At 34.1% G+C, this 17,792-nt stretch overlaps 1 protein-coding gene across 2 annotated transcripts in view; it reads right to left on the bottom strand.

The window, feature by feature from the left end:
- Positions 1–12,304, bottom strand: part of LOC128674362 (parapinopsin-like) — a 36,677-nt gene extending 24,373 nt beyond the window's left edge. The window contains exon 1 of one of the 2 annotated variants that reach the window (XM_053752858.2): positions 12,213–12,304. The gene's annotated coding sequence lies outside the window, so the exon portion shown is untranslated. The remainder of the gene's footprint in view (positions 1–12,212) is intronic. The other variant, XM_053752857.2, reaches the window with a different exon arrangement.
- Positions 12,305–17,792: the final 5,488 nt, after the last annotated feature.

The raw sequence follows: 17,792 nt of genomic DNA, 5'->3' as shown, positions 1-17,792 counted from the left end.
AATAACCCGATCAAATGCTACAGGATAAACGCAATATTTTCCTTCCTTATACAAATTAACGAAGATAATTTTTCTCATTTTGGCTATTGAAATTGGAAAGGAAGCGCTTTGTCTAGCTAAGTTAGCTCGCATATAACATATAAGTTACTTTCTATACTTAATTTATACTTAATTTATTTTCTCGTAAAAGCTAATCAATGCATAAATACGTATGCACGAAGTTAAATGAAAATAATACGGAAATTCAAAATAAGTTATAAGAAGATATCCAATTAGTCCAGTCAGACAGACGGATGATGTTTATCGTCTATATCTGACTGGACATCGTTAAAAATTCTGCGAGCAAATTGATTTGGATTTACTCGAAAACTTGAGAGAGCTTGTTGCAAAATGTACAATTTCGTTTAATTTCAATTTGAGACTATTTTCCCTCTAAAAAACGAGTTCAAAATTAATTCAATTCACGAAGAAAAAATAGGAAGGCTCTATATTTAGCAGTTATATTTATAACAAATAGTGGCCCGCCTCGGCAACGCCTGGATTTAAAAAAAAAAGCCTATGTTACTCTTAAACGTTTCGTCTATCTCTATACCAAAGTTCATCAAAATTAGTTCAGTAGTTTTTGAGACAGAGAACGAAACAAAAGCACCATTTTCTCTCTCTCTATCATTATATTATAAATAAATAAATAAATAAATAAATAAATATATTAGGACAAACCACACAGATTGAGCTAGCCCCAAGGTAAGTTCGAGACTTGTGTTATGGGATACTAACTCAACGATACTATATTTTATAACAAATACATATATAGATAAACATCCAAGACCCGGGACAATCAGAAAAAGATCGTTTTCCATTATGACCCGACCGGGGATCGAACCCGGGACCTCTCGGTTCAATGGCAAGAACTTTACCACTGCGCCACCGAGGTCGTCAATGGAGATGGATAGTGTAGGAATATTGTAGTTTTGTGATAAAATAAACTAGTGATTTTCGGATAACATGATATTTTATTGGCGGCAAAACGAACGCTATAAAGTGACAGATGGCAATAGACATTCAGTCATAGATAAATAGATACTACTACTGGTTGGTTGCGTTTCATTTCATCCAACAGATAGTATGAATATCATCAGTTTTTCTCACCGATAACTCACCTATTAATATTATTTGTGGTGTTTAAAAAAAAATCTTTCCTGACACAAGCTTATATTATCGCCAAACAAATCTTGTTCTTGTTGAATAGAAAATGTTGTTCAATAGAATGTTTCAAAAATAAAATTCAATAAAACTAGGATCGTATTGTTTCGCAGCACAGTGACCATACAAAACGAAAACTTCATAATATAGTCGAGTCTAGAACAATGACAATGGATTGTTTCAGTCAAGAAAACATCGTATTTCCATATTTGTTGGTCTCAAATACTGGTTTAGGCGGGCAGAGACGCGAGAGCCAAGATTTGAAGCTGATATGAGATTATTAATCGTAACTGATGTCTGTAGTTCCACTCGCGGTAGTCTAAGTCTGGCGTCAGGTCATTAACTGTACTCATTTCAAATTCATGGGCCCAATAGTTTAGCCATGTAAGTGAAGAGATTGACAAACCCGCAGATACGACTTTCGCATATATAATATTAGTATGTAAGTATGAATAAATCAATACATATAATAAAATTGAAGAAAGGTCTAAGGTCTAGGTATATTTTTTTAAAATTCTTCATGGAATATACTTAGTTACTGATATAGATGACGAAAATATAGTTTTGGAATTTTTTGTCTGTCTGCCTGTTTGAACGCGCATCACTCGAAATGTACTGGATCGATTTGCTTGAAATTTGGTATGTAGGTACCGGGTTAACATCTTAGATACATTTCATCCCGATAAATGGTCAGGTTCCCGTAGGATAATTGAAAACTAATTATGAATCAAAAATGCCTCAGAATACCGGGTTAACATCTTATAGACATTTCATCCCGGAAAATGAGGGGGGTCCTGTAGGAAAATAACAATCCACGGAGCCGATTTACTTTAAAATTTTGTAGAAAGGTGTAAACAGAATATAAACAAATTGTTTATATCGATTAAAGTCTGATGTAGATATAATGGGCGCAGTATGTATCAATATATATATTAGTATAAAACTCTTCCGTTACTGAGTGACTGACTGACTGACTGACTGACTGACTGACTGACTGACTGACAGACAACATACACCCGAAACTGCTGGGCGGGAAGCTGAAATTTGGCATGTAGGCGAGTACTAAGAGAAGATTTTTGGAAATTCTACTCCGAGGGGGGTGAAAGGGGTGAAAAGCTGTAAATATGAAAGTTCTACACCGTTGAATAGTGACTTGAGTGACTTTAAAATATGGATTTTGGTTGTTTACAACAAAGTTATGAATATGTGTTTCAGATTTTTCTGAAAATTAACCCTCAACCCCTTCAAAAGGGAGGTGAAAGATTGTATGGGACTTAATACAATTTTCAAGATAAAATCCTGAAAAGTGGCACACTTACTTTTTGTAGTAAATAACAGTAATAGTAAATATTTGTATTTACATACATACAATATGTTTAATTTACGTTTGTGGTTAATAATAAACCGGGACGTAAAACGTCATGGAAAATCGGACGGCACGCGTTGCAGAAAACGGGAGTGGGAGTAGGAGCGGGAAATGGGAAGGAGACACGTAGTGGGAAACAGGACGGGACACATTGCAAAAAACATGATGGCACAATATGTAGGAAACGGTACGGGATATCTACGTACGTACGGTACTGAGATTTTGCTATGAAATTCATGCGGGCGAAGCCGCGTGCAAAAGCTAGTACGCTTTAAAAATTTTCTATTCGTCTATTTCCTCAAAATAAACACAGTTCCGTATTATATTTAATGAAATTATTAATATTATGTAACCATCAATATTAAAAAGAACCCCAGAAGAAATAAAATTATTAAAATTTGAAAACAATTCGAAACGAGTGCAAATGTTGGAAAGTGTCAAAATACTCGGCAAAATTTGAATGATGGATGAAACTTGCTTGGTAATGAAAGTTCGGTTCTCCAACGAAGTTATTAGTCATTCATTACAAAGTTATCCGGTCGAAAATAAGCCATTACGCAACAGTGGAGTTTGTATTGCAGTGTACACTGTCGAACTTAGCGCTGACCACGACCGCAGCATTGTAACTGATATAAATTACACAAACAATGCAATAATAAGCGAATGAGCGAGCGGTTTGATTAATTTTGTATTGAAATAGAATGCAAGGCGTGTTTGTGTGTACAGAATTCACGAATATGAAATTTGCCAGATTGTGACTAGGAGACGTTTCGAAATTCTAACCCTAAGAGGGTGAATGAGCGTCGTTCGTTCGTTCTTTCGATTGAGGAAAGGTTTACAGTCATTCCATTTTCATTGTGAGATGTGAAGCCTGGATTATGAATTAATTAATTTAGAAGATTCAGGTGTGACTTTACGACTGTTCAAATATTAAAAACCAATCTAGTTTATAATAATCATAAAAATCTCAGTATTTTTCTTTTTTATTAAATCTAAACTAGAATACAACAAAGAATGAACTCTTCGTAACTACTTGTTATATAATTCATCTTAATTAGTGCCTTGTCTTTCTTGCTTAATGATTTCAGAGCTCAGAAAAATAATACAATTATTGTTCGTACAAATAAACACGATTTTTGTTTTATATCATTTTAAGACGACCTCGGTGGCGCAGTGGTAAAGTTCTTGCCACTACCGAGAGGTCCCGGGTTCGATCCCCGGTCGGGTCATGATGGAAAACGATCTTTTTCTGATTGGCCCGGGTCTTGGATGTTTATCTATATATGTATTTGTTATAGAATATAGTATCGTTGAGTTAGTATCCCGTAACACAAGTCTCGAACTTACTTTGGGGCTAGCTCAATATGTGTGGTTTGTCCTCATTTATTTATTAATACTAAGATCAAAGTGAAAACATTTATTCAGAAATTAGACCTTCATGAGCTCTTTTTCGCTACACATTGTTATATCATTCTCTGTCTACAACGACTAGCACTCGGAACGACCACTATGAGAAGAAATGCCGAATGAAATTAATTCTATCAGAGCCGAATCTGCAAAACTTAAAAACTATAGTTTTGCCACTAAACAATGTCTAAACACATAAAACAAAAAATTTTGTAAGCGAATCCTGAGTTATATTGGCGTGAAAGAAGGTCGAAGGTCAAACATACGTAAATGTTCACATTTAAATAATTTATATTTAATGTAATATGGATTATGGCACAAAAGTTGGAGTAGCATTGACAGGATTAATTAAAACACTTTATTGAAGTGACCATGAATTATAAATCTGTTAATTCATTAAACGGGACAACATCCCGAAATTTGGTGTTGGTGAATTAATTATGACGAAATATGGACGAGACACAACCACGAAGCATAATATTTTTTTTTAACAAAAATGATATTTTTTGCTTTTGTTGTTGTCAGAGAGATCTCATAATTACACTTATGGGGACAAAATTGTTTTTCCCGCGGGTTTGTTTGTAGCATGTGTATTTGATCTGTTTCAGCCGATCAGATATAATCATTTCAAAGTCAGCTACTAATTGTTGTTTTTACTAACATAAATCTTTTATTGTTAAAAAACCCAAAGGTTTAGCAGACTACCAGCCACGTGGCTAAGCAACATGGAAAAAGAGATCAATAAAGCCAGGCTCGAACCCCGGGCAACTCGGAGTAGACCCCTCTGGCGCGAAACAAACTCGCACATGTACGAGGAGAGCCGACCCCAAATAAAGTGGGAGAAGTGTTGGACAAAGAAGAAGAAACATAAAGTTTTAACAAATATTCCGAACTAACTTACGTCCGCTGTTATTTTACGACTATTTCTCATCCTCGTGTGTTCTCAGATGCATTATCGGCAGTGACGCCCATATATCCGAATTAAAAAATAAAACTTACAAATTTTAAGGATGTGGTTGTGATTTTACTGACGCCTGACTGACGTCAAATCTCATTGGAAACGTTATTGTTGCATATGAATTGCTCAGGCTATATGTTCCTTGGTTGCCTCGCGCTTGGTTCTAGACAACAGCGCGTTCATAAATCATTCAAACTCTTAACCTTATCATATTTCCATTACGTTTTATTCTTTACATAAAACTATTTTCAGATCTCCTTTGCATTGTTATACGTTCAACATGGTACGTGAGACTGGCGTGTGTGATAAAGTGAAGCAAACCCTAGAGATTTCGAGGGGAGTTGCGGAATGGATCAAGAATCAGCAAATATCATTTCGACAATATAATATATACTATATAATAGAAATTTAACGTTACAATCTTGCGCTGATTGGTCGATCTATGTATTCTAAAACAATATAACTATCTTAAATACTATTAAACTTCTATTTATACTACCCAGCAGGCAAACAGGCACGCGGCCCACCAGATGGTCAGTGGTCACTACAGCCTATCAACGCCTGCAACACAAGGGGTGTCACGCGCGCGTTGCCTACTTTGTGGCATAGAATATTTTGCCGCAGTACCTTGTAATTACACTGCCTCTCCCTTCAAACAGAAAGACAACAATGCAAGCACTCCTGTTTGGCGGCCGACGTAGATGAGAGTGAGCCACCCATGCAGCAGACGACCTTTGTATCAAATTCTACTCGTGGTACTTTCGTTATAGATTAAAATTAAGACCTTGGAAATAAGGTTTTTAAAAGTTCCAGATTTACAGTAACTTAATAATAAAGTTTTCTCTAAATTAGGAAAACATCAGCGTTTCGTGGTAAAATTATAAGGTCACGCCGATTCTTGGATTTCAAAATATTACAGAGCGAATTCAAATTCGCTTTTCATTCATCTCATTGGACCATGTGTGTGGAGTCGCCTCTGATTGCTTCGCATTTGTTTTGCTACAATATCTACTTAAATAACTACAAGCTTTGACACGTAACGTATGAAATGAGTATATAATGATCGCAGCTCGTTACACGAAATGATCTTTATAATGGCATTTTTATAAGCTCTTCACTAAACTAAATTTAATTTAAGTTTTATAATAAATTTATTGCATGTTCACAATATCGAAGTATAGTCAATAATATTCAACAAAATACATCTGGCTTGATATTAGTCATTCATTCGGAACCGTGAGATAAATGATATACCTAACTTTAACCATTCGCTTTCAGTACAAACATTCACTGGAATGAAGATATTGAAATTGCATTCTATTACACGAATTCCTTTATCATATATTTCTTTTATCTATGGTTTATCAAATATTAATTCTTTTTAGATGTGATTTTTGATTGAGAATGATATTCCTTTTGAGATGTTATATCAAGTACGCTAAACTAGAAAAAGAAAATTTAAAATCTCAAGTGCGGAATCGAACCTAGGACTTACAAAAGCGCCTCGAGCATGATACTACACCATAGAGATTGTATTAAACTCATCAATTCATACAATAATTATTTATTTATTTAATTTAGTGAACAAATGTCATACCAAGTCTTTCCTAATTCCCAATAGTTCTTTCTATCTTTCTCTTTTAAGCACTTTCTTCGCTTCGCTTCTATGTTTTCCTCGGCCATACACCATCGGGACTCGGGGCTCGGGACCCGCTCAGTTACTTACTTTGTTTTCTTCCATATATACGAATTCTCATACGGTTACGGAATACGGTTTTCAGAATTCATAATTCTCAGACCATTGTCACGCTCACCCAATTCTCCTATTCCTCACAAAACATATCAACCAACATGTACTTCTCCGATTTTTTGACATTAACACAACACATTCTTTACAACTAAGTATCTGAATTGTTCGAGCAGACCAATGAACATGTATATATATATATGTATATATAGGTATATTTAATTGAAAATTATACAAAATTCGCTTAAAATTTTGTACAAACATATTTGTAAGGTATTTTAGTATTTTAACTCGGTTATTATATTCTTTCTATTATACCTTTTATTTCTATTATACATATTCTGAATAACTACGTCTTGCATCTACGGAGATTGGTGTGTTCGATAAAAATGATTTTTCATTTTTATCGAACACACCAATCTCCGTAACATCCTAAAAACTATAAATATAAAAAACAATAATAGCACAAGTGTTTTTAAATAAGTTACTAAAATAATTTTATTTTTATTCTATAAAATTAATAAATTTTTTCATTCATGGACTCGTGCAACATGACTATGTTATGAAAAATCCGTAATTTTTAAGTTATTTTTGATTGTTTTCGAGGCAGCGGAGCCTTAAGCAATGTGTTTGGAATTATTCATTGGGCTGCCAGAAGGCGGCTGTGGAGGTCCAACTTGAAGGGATATTGCAGCTTTGAACGAATTTTGTGTGGAAGAAGAGGCTTTTTGCAAAATAACTTGGTTATATGTACAGATTCCGGAAAATTTTGAGTGACAGTATGTATACTCGGCTCGTAACGGCCGGCCGGATGCTGGATTGACTGGTTAATGATATTTGACTTCGGTGGTTAATGATAGCGCAGGGCAGACAAATTGACGTGTTGGCGTAGACGGAAGTAGGCCTATACCCAGCAGTGGGTTCCAAAGAGCTGTTGATGATATAGGTTATTTTATTGTTACGTAAGTAATGTAAGCCGTAAGCTTTATGGAAAACCATTCAATTTTTAAATTTCCATACGAATTTGAATGTTCTGTGTATGGTATTACTGTGTATGAAAAGACAGCATTTTGTTTTTTATGTTGTTTTGCTTTTTATGAAAATACTGAATTGTATTGCTAGATAGAAGCTACAGCCGAAGGGTGCAAAAAATAAACAAAAATTTTGATACTCGTCGAATCGCGCAGAATCGAGATACAATAGATATAACAATTGTTTGGCCGGCGCATTTGCACCGGTTGGTACGGTAGTCGTTGATTTCGAAAAAGGTTATAATTATTTTAGCCCAATTAAATTAATTACGGAACGTAAATTAGGCATTTATAGATGTTCATGTGATAAGATCACATACTGCATAAACTGTTGGCTTGATATAGTCAAGGGAGACATGCATGTTGATACCTGAGGACTGCGCGATGTGAAGACGACAATGTAGGAAAGAGAACTCTGAACTTCAACTTTCTATGTCTAAGGAAAAACAGAGAAAGATATCAGAGAGAGATCTCACGCCGAAATAGTCTAAAAAGTGTGTCAACGGGTTAATTAGTAGTTAGTCGATAGTCGACTAATTGTATCGAGCGAGGTTAGCTCTCATTCTATATTGATTCACTTCATTATAGGATTAACCCTGATACTTTTTTTGTTTCTCTAATATTATCTGGAATGGATTTGTCTACGTTTCACTTCATAAACACCCGTAGTTGTAAACAAAGCAACTATAGAGATAAAAACCTTGACAGGTGACCCCTCACTTGTCAAGACTTTCACCCCTAACAGCATTCTCAAAGAGGTTGACGTCAGATAGGTGGCTTTATTGGTAAACTACCGCCGAGTCTTCGAAATTTTAAGTTTTTTTAAATTAGGATCCCAGGCTTTATGGCGTCACATCCACGAATGAAACTAGAGACATGTTCAAATGAGAGAGGATTTGTGTGTTTCTATTCGATATAGTGATATACTTATCACAGAATTATAGTTTAAACTTATATTTTAAACGCGAAAATTTATATGGTCTTATGATGACAGCTAGGAATGACCTCTGTTGTATTTTTATTTAAGTGCCAAAATGCTTTTAATGTAGGTACCATATAGATCATTTTTCCTGTACTTATGTAAGTATTGGAAATGAAGTAAAATAAAATTTTTACATAGTGTGCTATTATAAGGGGAAACCTTTATGAAACCACAATATTTATGTTATCTCATGAAAGCAGGTGTTATCATAAAACTGATTGCAAAGTATCTGATTTTAAATGTGTATTTTTATCGGCCATTTTATAAAGAGGCGATCGTGCGGGGTATTTTGCAACGTATTTTTAATTAATTGGCTGTTTTCTCTTTCAAGATTCTTATTATTATTTTTAATTTATTGATTTCCAGTCACTGTCTCTCTAATCACATTCACTCACGTTGGTGTAGCTGTGACGTCCCGATGCTCGAATCATAGTATGTTTGTACTATGTTTCGGATGAGTGTGTTAATGAATGTTGTTCATTGGTTAGTAACAACAAGTTAATAAGGACTCAGAACTTTGGTTAGTAATACTTATAAACTGCGTGCATTGAGATTACTTATATAAATGGTCACTTTTTTTACCACTTCCCCCGAAATGGCGCAACAATGTTTGATAAACTCAGTCTGCCAGCGATCATGTTCAGGATGCTGTTCCATGTAGCTGACAACGACCGTGTAATTTAAAAAAACAACTTGCGAGAGTTTAAAGAAACATTTCTTTTTTTATTTATCCTTTCAATGAAGCCAGAGTTTGCGAGGTCTACGGTGCTACGACAGCGCTACAACGCTGCTACGAGATGGTACCACGTTAAAATTAAGATCTTTAAATTCAAATTCAAATTCAAATCATTTATTCAGAAATTAGACCTTCACAGGCATTTTTTCTCGTCAATCTTTATATTTATAGTTATTTCTCACAAGCTACAAACTACTGGCATTTCGGAACGACCACTGCTGAGAAGAAATGCCGAAAGAAACTCATTTGAACAGTGTTGGTCCCTATCATGCCAGATCGGCTTACCATTAATGTTTCTTACAATGTTTTTTTTTTCTTTCTAATAATATATAAAAGTACATAATGTACATAGTCAAAAGGTATATCAAAACAGGTTATGATTGTGATCCGAGTGCTGATTATAATATATATATATATATATATATATATATATATATATATATATATATATATATATATATATATATATATATATATATTTAAAACAATTGTAGGGTTTTCAATACAAAAATTGAAAAGAAACTGTAAATATTAGATTCTAAATATAATAATCGGGCTGACTTGATATCAGCTACCGATGAAGCAATCCAAGCGGCTCGTTTCTGGCATGAATATTTTGTATCCAATCCAATAGAGCTTTTGTAGATTTGCCATCGACACGAATAATAAATAATTATATTAAATATATCAGGATAAAATCACACAGATTGAGCTAGCCTCAAAGTAAGTTCGAGACTTGTGTTATGGGATACTAACTCAACGATATTATATTTTATAACAAATACGTATATAGATAAACATCTAAGACCCGGGCCAATCAGAAAAATATCATTTTCCATCATGACCCGACCGGGGTTCGAACTCGGAACCTCTCGGTTCAGAGGCAAGCACTTTATCACTGCTGGTCGTCTAAAAAAAATATAATAGAAGAAGAAGAAGAATATATTAATTGTGTATTATATCATTTGTATACAACCGAAATAAACAATTTATTTATTATATCTCTCGGGTATGTTACTAAATTTCAGAATTTTTAATTAGAATTTAAAAAATCTACTTATGAAAATTTTGACAGAAAAATTAAAATGAAGTCACAAAAAAATATTAATAACATATGTGCAAGCTCGAAGAAATTCTTTTGAGCTCGCAGCTGGTGCGTGGTTGTTTGTTCCCGAGAATAAATAAGCGCTTTAAGTTCACGACACACAAGACTTATTGCACAACTTTGTATTCAACTGATTTAGCTTTTTACACAATCATTTATTACTGATAATTAAAAAAGAAAATTTTTTATGGCGGCCCTCGCCGGCTCGCTCGATTACAACCATAATAAATGTATACATTTGAATTTGGTGCTATTCTAGGACCGAACCATAAGCAATAAAAACGTTATATAACATAATAAATTATCATGAATTTACGCCTTACACGAAGGCTGGACGCATGTCACAGGTTGCCAATTGCAATTGAAAAGAATCCATGGAATTAGTAGGTACTACGAAGTACTTACTAAATCCATGAAAGAATCTAAATTTTACTTTCTATCATTAGATTGACCGTCATAATCTGCACGCGTTAGCGTCAGAAAGACATTTCTTATCGCATTAAATAGTAGTTTTTGACCGCGGCTCCACTTGGGGCTAAAAGTAGCGTTTGTCACTCACCAGCTCGCCAATTATCTCCACACCAAAAATGACCTCAATCCAACACCATATTGACGTGAAAGAAGGACAAACAAACACACTGTACGATTAAAATATTAGTGTGAATCGATAGAATGAATGGAGGATGCGTTTTCTAGTATATTATTCAGATTTCTGCGGTTAATGTATTATAACGTTAGATAGAGCCAGGCTCGTGAAACCACGAAATTGAATCTTTGACGGTGTATGCCGTTACATGTGGATACCACTTAATACTGTTTGCTGTGCAGGTACTTAGGGTATTTAGCTTTTTATTTATCCTTTGTCAATTTTTAATAATTTACTGAAAATGCATTTTATTTTTCATTTAAATTATGTCATTATAAACAACAATGTGCGTTCGACCACTAAGTTTTTAATATATTTTTAAGATCTACATTTTTTAATTGGCGTCTTTGGAGAAAAGGCTGAAAGAAAGTTTGTTGCGCCGGTTCTTCTTAATCTGCGCTTTGGAAGTCGGCAGTAGGCTTAAATCATTCTAGCTTGAATAAAAAACTTTGAATTTTAATTTTGTGTAAACATGTAAAATACGATTTGTAACAAATTAATAATACTTACTAAATAGTTTAAAATAATACTTTCGTTAAAAATCAGAATAGCTATTGTTTCTATTTCTAAAATTACCAACATTTTCCACAAAATAAATCCCAGTTTCGATTCCCAGCTTGGGCAAATATTTATATATATTTGATGACCTCGGTGGCGCAGTGGTAAAGTTCTTTTCACTAAACCGAGAGAGAACCGGGTTCGATCCCCGATCGGGTCATGATGGAAAATGATCTTTTTCTGATTGGCCCGGGTCTTGGATGTTTACCTTATATAGGTAAACATCCAAGACCCGGGCCAATCAGACGGGCCAATCAGAATCCGGGCCAATCCCGTGTATTTGTTATAAAAATATAAGTAGTACCGTTGAGTTAGTATCTCATAACACAAGTCTCGAATTTACTTTGGGGCTAGCTCAATCTGTGTGATTTGTCTTATATTTAATATATTTATTTACAGACCCACGTTACGAACCCAATGCCCCTGAGTGTTGTATAATTATTTATATAAAACAAGCGCTAATTCCAACTTACCTCCAAATCACAACTCACAAACACAAAACTTCAGTATTCGCGTAAATGTTCAAGATGCACAGATCGCGACGCGCCCCCTGCGCGCTTCGCGACGAGACTGAGGAGAGTCGGGGTGAACTCACCCTTATATATAACGAGAGATTTCCGAGCTGCAACCACCTGTTTCAGTAATGCAGAATTCGAAAAGACATTGCTTATAAATGAATACTTATTTACATTTAAATGGTATTTTTGTACTAAAACTCCATTTTGTGACACGAACGTTTATTTATTTTTAAAAGTTTATTAAAATTTTATATTTATCAATTTTTGGTGTGTCATCGGAAAAATTTATCTTTACCAGGTTTAAAAATGGATATGACTTTAAAAACGATTTGATTTGTATATTTTATATTAGCTATTGCTCGTGGCTCGGTAAAAGGTTTTTCATACATATATTCCATCCTGAATACTGTCTGTATGTAATTTTTACATTTAGCGAGAACATATATTCTTAGTACAATAGTAATTCACGGTCAGCATGAAAAACCTTTGAACTTGAACACATTGAACAGAATCACATGGGTATTTTCAACTAGTTATAACCGATTTAATTGGGAATATTCCAGAATAATCCAGTTAACAGAAATCGTTAGCGGAATTACCTTTGAACGTATGGATTTTTATTTCCGGACCTCGTTATCGTGACCGTCAATTTTTAATCTTTTGCCCTTTTTTAAATGTTTGATCATCAGTTCGCTAAAAGGTCCTTAAAGGTCCTGTTAGCTAACTCTTAAACTCACGGCAAGGTCAGGAAGCAATCACTCATCATTATATTTTATATAATAATAAAACTAACAGCTTGTTAAGAATGGTAACCCGGGTGTCCACTTCTTTTTTGCACTAGGGGCACGATTCTCATGCAATCGAAGTTTACTTCATCAGTTTTCTCCAATTTTAGCGACCCCATAACGTAGCCTAGTCTAATACAAGTCATGTCATTAGGCGACTTGAGCATAAAATCTGACATCAATGTCAGCAATAACTCACTCAATAAAGATGCAGATAATATAAAAACTAAATAAAAAGATCCAGTAATCAAGTCATACAAATGTTGCCCCTTTCATTCAAACATGGACCATGCAAACAGAATGGTTACTATGGATTTTGCCAACGCGTACATTTGATGACATTGTTGGTGTTAGCATTTATAGGTACACTTGTGAGAAATACTGATTTAAGAATAGATATACATACTTAACATACAAGTATTTATGTTCTATCTATCTTAATCTCACTTACATATTAAATGGTTTTTGCTAATTTAATTCATGTTTACCTTAGACAAAAGAATCACTACTACTACTACTAGACTGCTGATATTAACTGGAAAAGCATGACACGTTGGTGCACGAATAATGGCAGTTGGTGAGGAAAATATATATTTTTCCTTTTTAGTCTACTTACATATGTATACACTAAAGAGCAAACATTTTTGAAAATATATGTCTTTTTTTAATTTATCATATTAAAACATTCAAGCAGAAGTTTTAACAGTGTTACGTAATACAGTCTCGACATCTTGTTTTAAATTCACTGTAACTGCATCGGAAAGTTGAAATCGTGTGGGTTCGCAAACTAAAATTACTTTGTGAAGAACTAACTAACTTGCACTTTAGGATAAATAACTTCTTGATGGAATTCTGTCTAACTTTAATTAATTACATGCTCATAAGATATTTTTAATCTATACATACATACAAAATTAGTTCATACAACTTAAGTAATAATAACAGAATTTTGGCTTCGAGAGAGTAAGTTCAAGATTTGTGTTATGGAATACTAACTCAACCATACCATATTATATAACATATACATATGTATATAAACATCCAAGACCCAAATCTATCGGAAAATGTAATTTTCCACCTCGAGCAGACCGGACCTGTATGGTAGCAGTCGATAACCATACCAGGCCGCAGAGGTCGTCAAAAACTTAACTATCATGTAAAAGACAGACATAAAACCTGGGGCCCAATTCTCACGCAATCGAAGTTCACTTCATCAGATTTCTCTATATTTTCTCAAGGTTGGCACTGTTCTCTTCTTCTCATTTACAAAAATCACCGTCAAAAAAGTTCATGCGATCGCATCGATCGATCGAACATTTTCAATTTAAAACAATCGCAAAAAATCGTACAAAATTGATGAAGTGAATTTCGATTGTGCGAGATTCGGGTCCCTGGGGCTTTCATTACCAGTCAACCAAGTGATGAGGGAGCCTGTACCTGGAGACTTGCAGTCCTTTTTCAATTCCTTTCCGGGTGAGTGTGGCATTACATAAAATTTGAGGTTTAATATAAACTACGTCCAGTACTTCAAACCCCACGTGTGATAATGTTGACTATTTGGAAATAATGTAATCATTTTTTTTACATTTGAACTGTTGTTGCGTTTTCATCTACCACAAATATTTTCTGAGTGGAATAAAAACAGAATTCTTATTTATGACAGACGCAGCTCGTAATGTATATTATGTAATTTCTAACTTTGTACGCTGTTGAAAACATTGTAGTTCTCCTCAAAAATACTCCTCAGTTCCCCTATTTTCTAAGATAACAAAAACAATCGAAGATCAGTGAAATATCAGTTCGGTAAATTTCCCAAACTTGTGCCATAAAACTAAATTTTTCCAAATTCCCGAAGCACGTTGCAAAATGTCGGGAAACCTTAAAAATTCAACACAAAGTTGGTCGCCGGAGCTTGTGTCGCAATCACGGACTCCCTTTGGAACGATGTCAAGGGGCCTTGCTCATGCAAATCATTGCCGCCTATAACATTAACGCTACTCGCATTGCATAGAAATATGGCGATAGAAAGCCTTTAGGGAACTTTAGATAAGTCAGACACCAGTGTTAGCGATCACATTAGAACTAAAAGAAATTAATACTACATGTTTAACCATATATTTTACTTGCTTACAACTTTTATTTAAACAATTTTTTTGCGATAAAAGATGAGAAAATTGTTTTCAGGTGTATTAAAATTTTATTCGTAAAAAAATATGATGAAATTTTTGAAACACGCGGCGATCACACACGCAACTTAGACCCCAGTAAACACACGAAGCATGAAAACTCAATACAATAAAATTTACTTTTAAACTCTTGCCAAATAAATTATTTTCTACCATTGTCGTCAAAACGTGACGACGATTTTATTTTTGTTTTCTTTGGGAAAGTTTTTGTTTTTAAAATTAGCTTCATTTACTTTGGATAATTAAAATATCTGGTATCGCTTATAATGGAAATTTATCAGTTCTTACCATTGTTATGTTAACACTTTAAATTGTTAAACTACTTCACATCACCGATTGATAGTTTAAAGATACATTTTAATCTCTGCTTAATAACAAGCAGTACCTAAAACACTGCTGTTTTCATTATCAAAATGATTTTAAAAGTGTAACTTAATGTCCGTCAGTATCAAATTTGCGGGATTATATCACGAGTCCTAGAAGCCCGGGCTACGTAATCAATTTAATCGCCATACGTTACGTAAAGCAGAAACTACTTCAATTCATCCCGTGAAGTCAAGTCAAGATTTAAGGGACACACGTCCACGTCATGTCTGTATTTGCTGGTAGGCATCTCCAAAAAAGGGTTAACTCCAGGCAGACAGCCGGTTCTAAAATAGCCAAATCTTCGAAATGTAATTTTTATGTAGAATCGGGGCGTTACAGCTCCGAATGTGAACGGGAACACACACGGATGAGAGAGACGTAAAGCAGCGAGCAATTCAAATTAAAACACACAATGCCAAATGAAAATGATTGATATATGTTAATTGTATGTCAACAAAAGCCATACTGCTGTCAAACTGAACGAATTTATGAATGCGGAATGTCGATAACGAACTCTTCTGGATAGGTAGCTATATTTATGCATAATGTATCTGTAGCCCACAGAAATTCTAAATATCAAATGGAATTATTTAAACGGTTAAGCACAAAATATGTGCTTCAGTAATTGAGCTTTGATAAGCACTCTTTGTCGTGTAATCGCTCCGCCTATTTGTAAATTCATACTAGGGTACTTAATAATTATAAATGCCAAAACTTGTCCTGTCACGCTTTCACGTCAGAACCGATTTGGATGCACAGATAACATAAGAAGAACATTACGTGTTTGGATGTCTGGAATAGATATAGTTAATGACTCGTGATCAAAACATGATATAAAAAAAATTGTTAAAGGTAAAGAGTTTTATTGGAAAATAAGTTTTCCATTACACATGAATTTTGTTATACACCTTTTTCGATTTAGTTAATTGTGCCAACTGCGTCTAATAGACTAGTCTTGCTAATATTACAAAGTTTATGAGGATGTGTTGTATACGTACGTATCTCTCTTTCACGCAAAATTTACTGGACCGATTGTTATGAAATTTTATACACGGGTAGAATATCCCGAAATTCCGATGGGAGCGACGTCTCGGGGCGCAGCTAGTACTTTACAATGAAATAATTTTATTTCGTATTGTATAATTTGTACCTTACAACACGTATTCTAAAAGGTTCCATATTTATATATAGGAAATTGAGTAACCGTTTCAGTTTCTTAGAATAGTTTTCATTAGCAGATCTGCCTTCTACAGCGCTTACCACAACAGCCTCGACACAGAGGAGGTGTCTACAGAGACTACATGTCATTTTAGCCTACTATTATTTGAGGAAGTATAAATATTTTCGGTTTTAAAAGCTTTTTTATAGTATATTGGTGTATTTAATGACTTCTTAATAAAGCGATGTGACAACGTGAAATGCTACGTTGTCACATCGCTTTATTAAGAAGCTCGCTTTTTTTAAATAAAAATTTACGCACCCTTTTAACACAATCTATTGTAAAAATAACTTTACACACAAATATAAAAATAAAATTCGTTACAGTCATTACATTCGTGACATCTTTACCGTATTATTCGATAACCTGCCTGAGGCAATATATTTTGTAATCATATTTTAGTAGTAGCGTTGTAACTTCCTTGGGCTCTGTATATTAACATCCTCTAGGTGGGCTACAATAACTTATTGTACTGGAGTATAAACGGTTTCATCTCGCCTGCACGTTCCAGAAGATTGTTTTAATATGATACTTTCTTACCCTAGATTTATAATAGAGATTTATTAAACGAGAGAGAAATTTTTAATCTCGATTAAATTAGGAACTATCTTAATCAATAATAAATATATAGGGACAAATCACACAGATTGATTTAGTCCCAAAGTAAGTTCAAAACTTGTGTTACGGGATACTAACTCAACGATACTATATTCTATAACATATACATATATAGATAAACATCCATCCAAACCTTAATTATATTCGGGGATAATTTATATGCTCTTTATTTTTCTCAAGCAATTAATGAAGTCTTCTTTATGTTTTGAGTGTTCGTTAGCGGAATAAAGAATGTTCTTTTTATAACTCGTCAGACTTAAATAAATAAAATCATTTTAATTCAGGTGACGGCATGTGGAAAGAATAATAAATATTGTATGCGTAAATAATATTCATATCGAAAGTAAAATATGTATATTCA

This window comes from Plodia interpunctella, chromosome 12, assembly GCF_027563975.2.
Source record: "Plodia interpunctella isolate USDA-ARS_2022_Savannah chromosome 12, ilPloInte3.2, whole genome shotgun sequence".
Classification (NCBI taxonomy): Eukaryota; Metazoa; Arthropoda; class Insecta; order Lepidoptera; family Pyralidae; genus Plodia; species Plodia interpunctella.
This window is presented reverse-complemented; position numbering and strand designations above follow the sequence as displayed.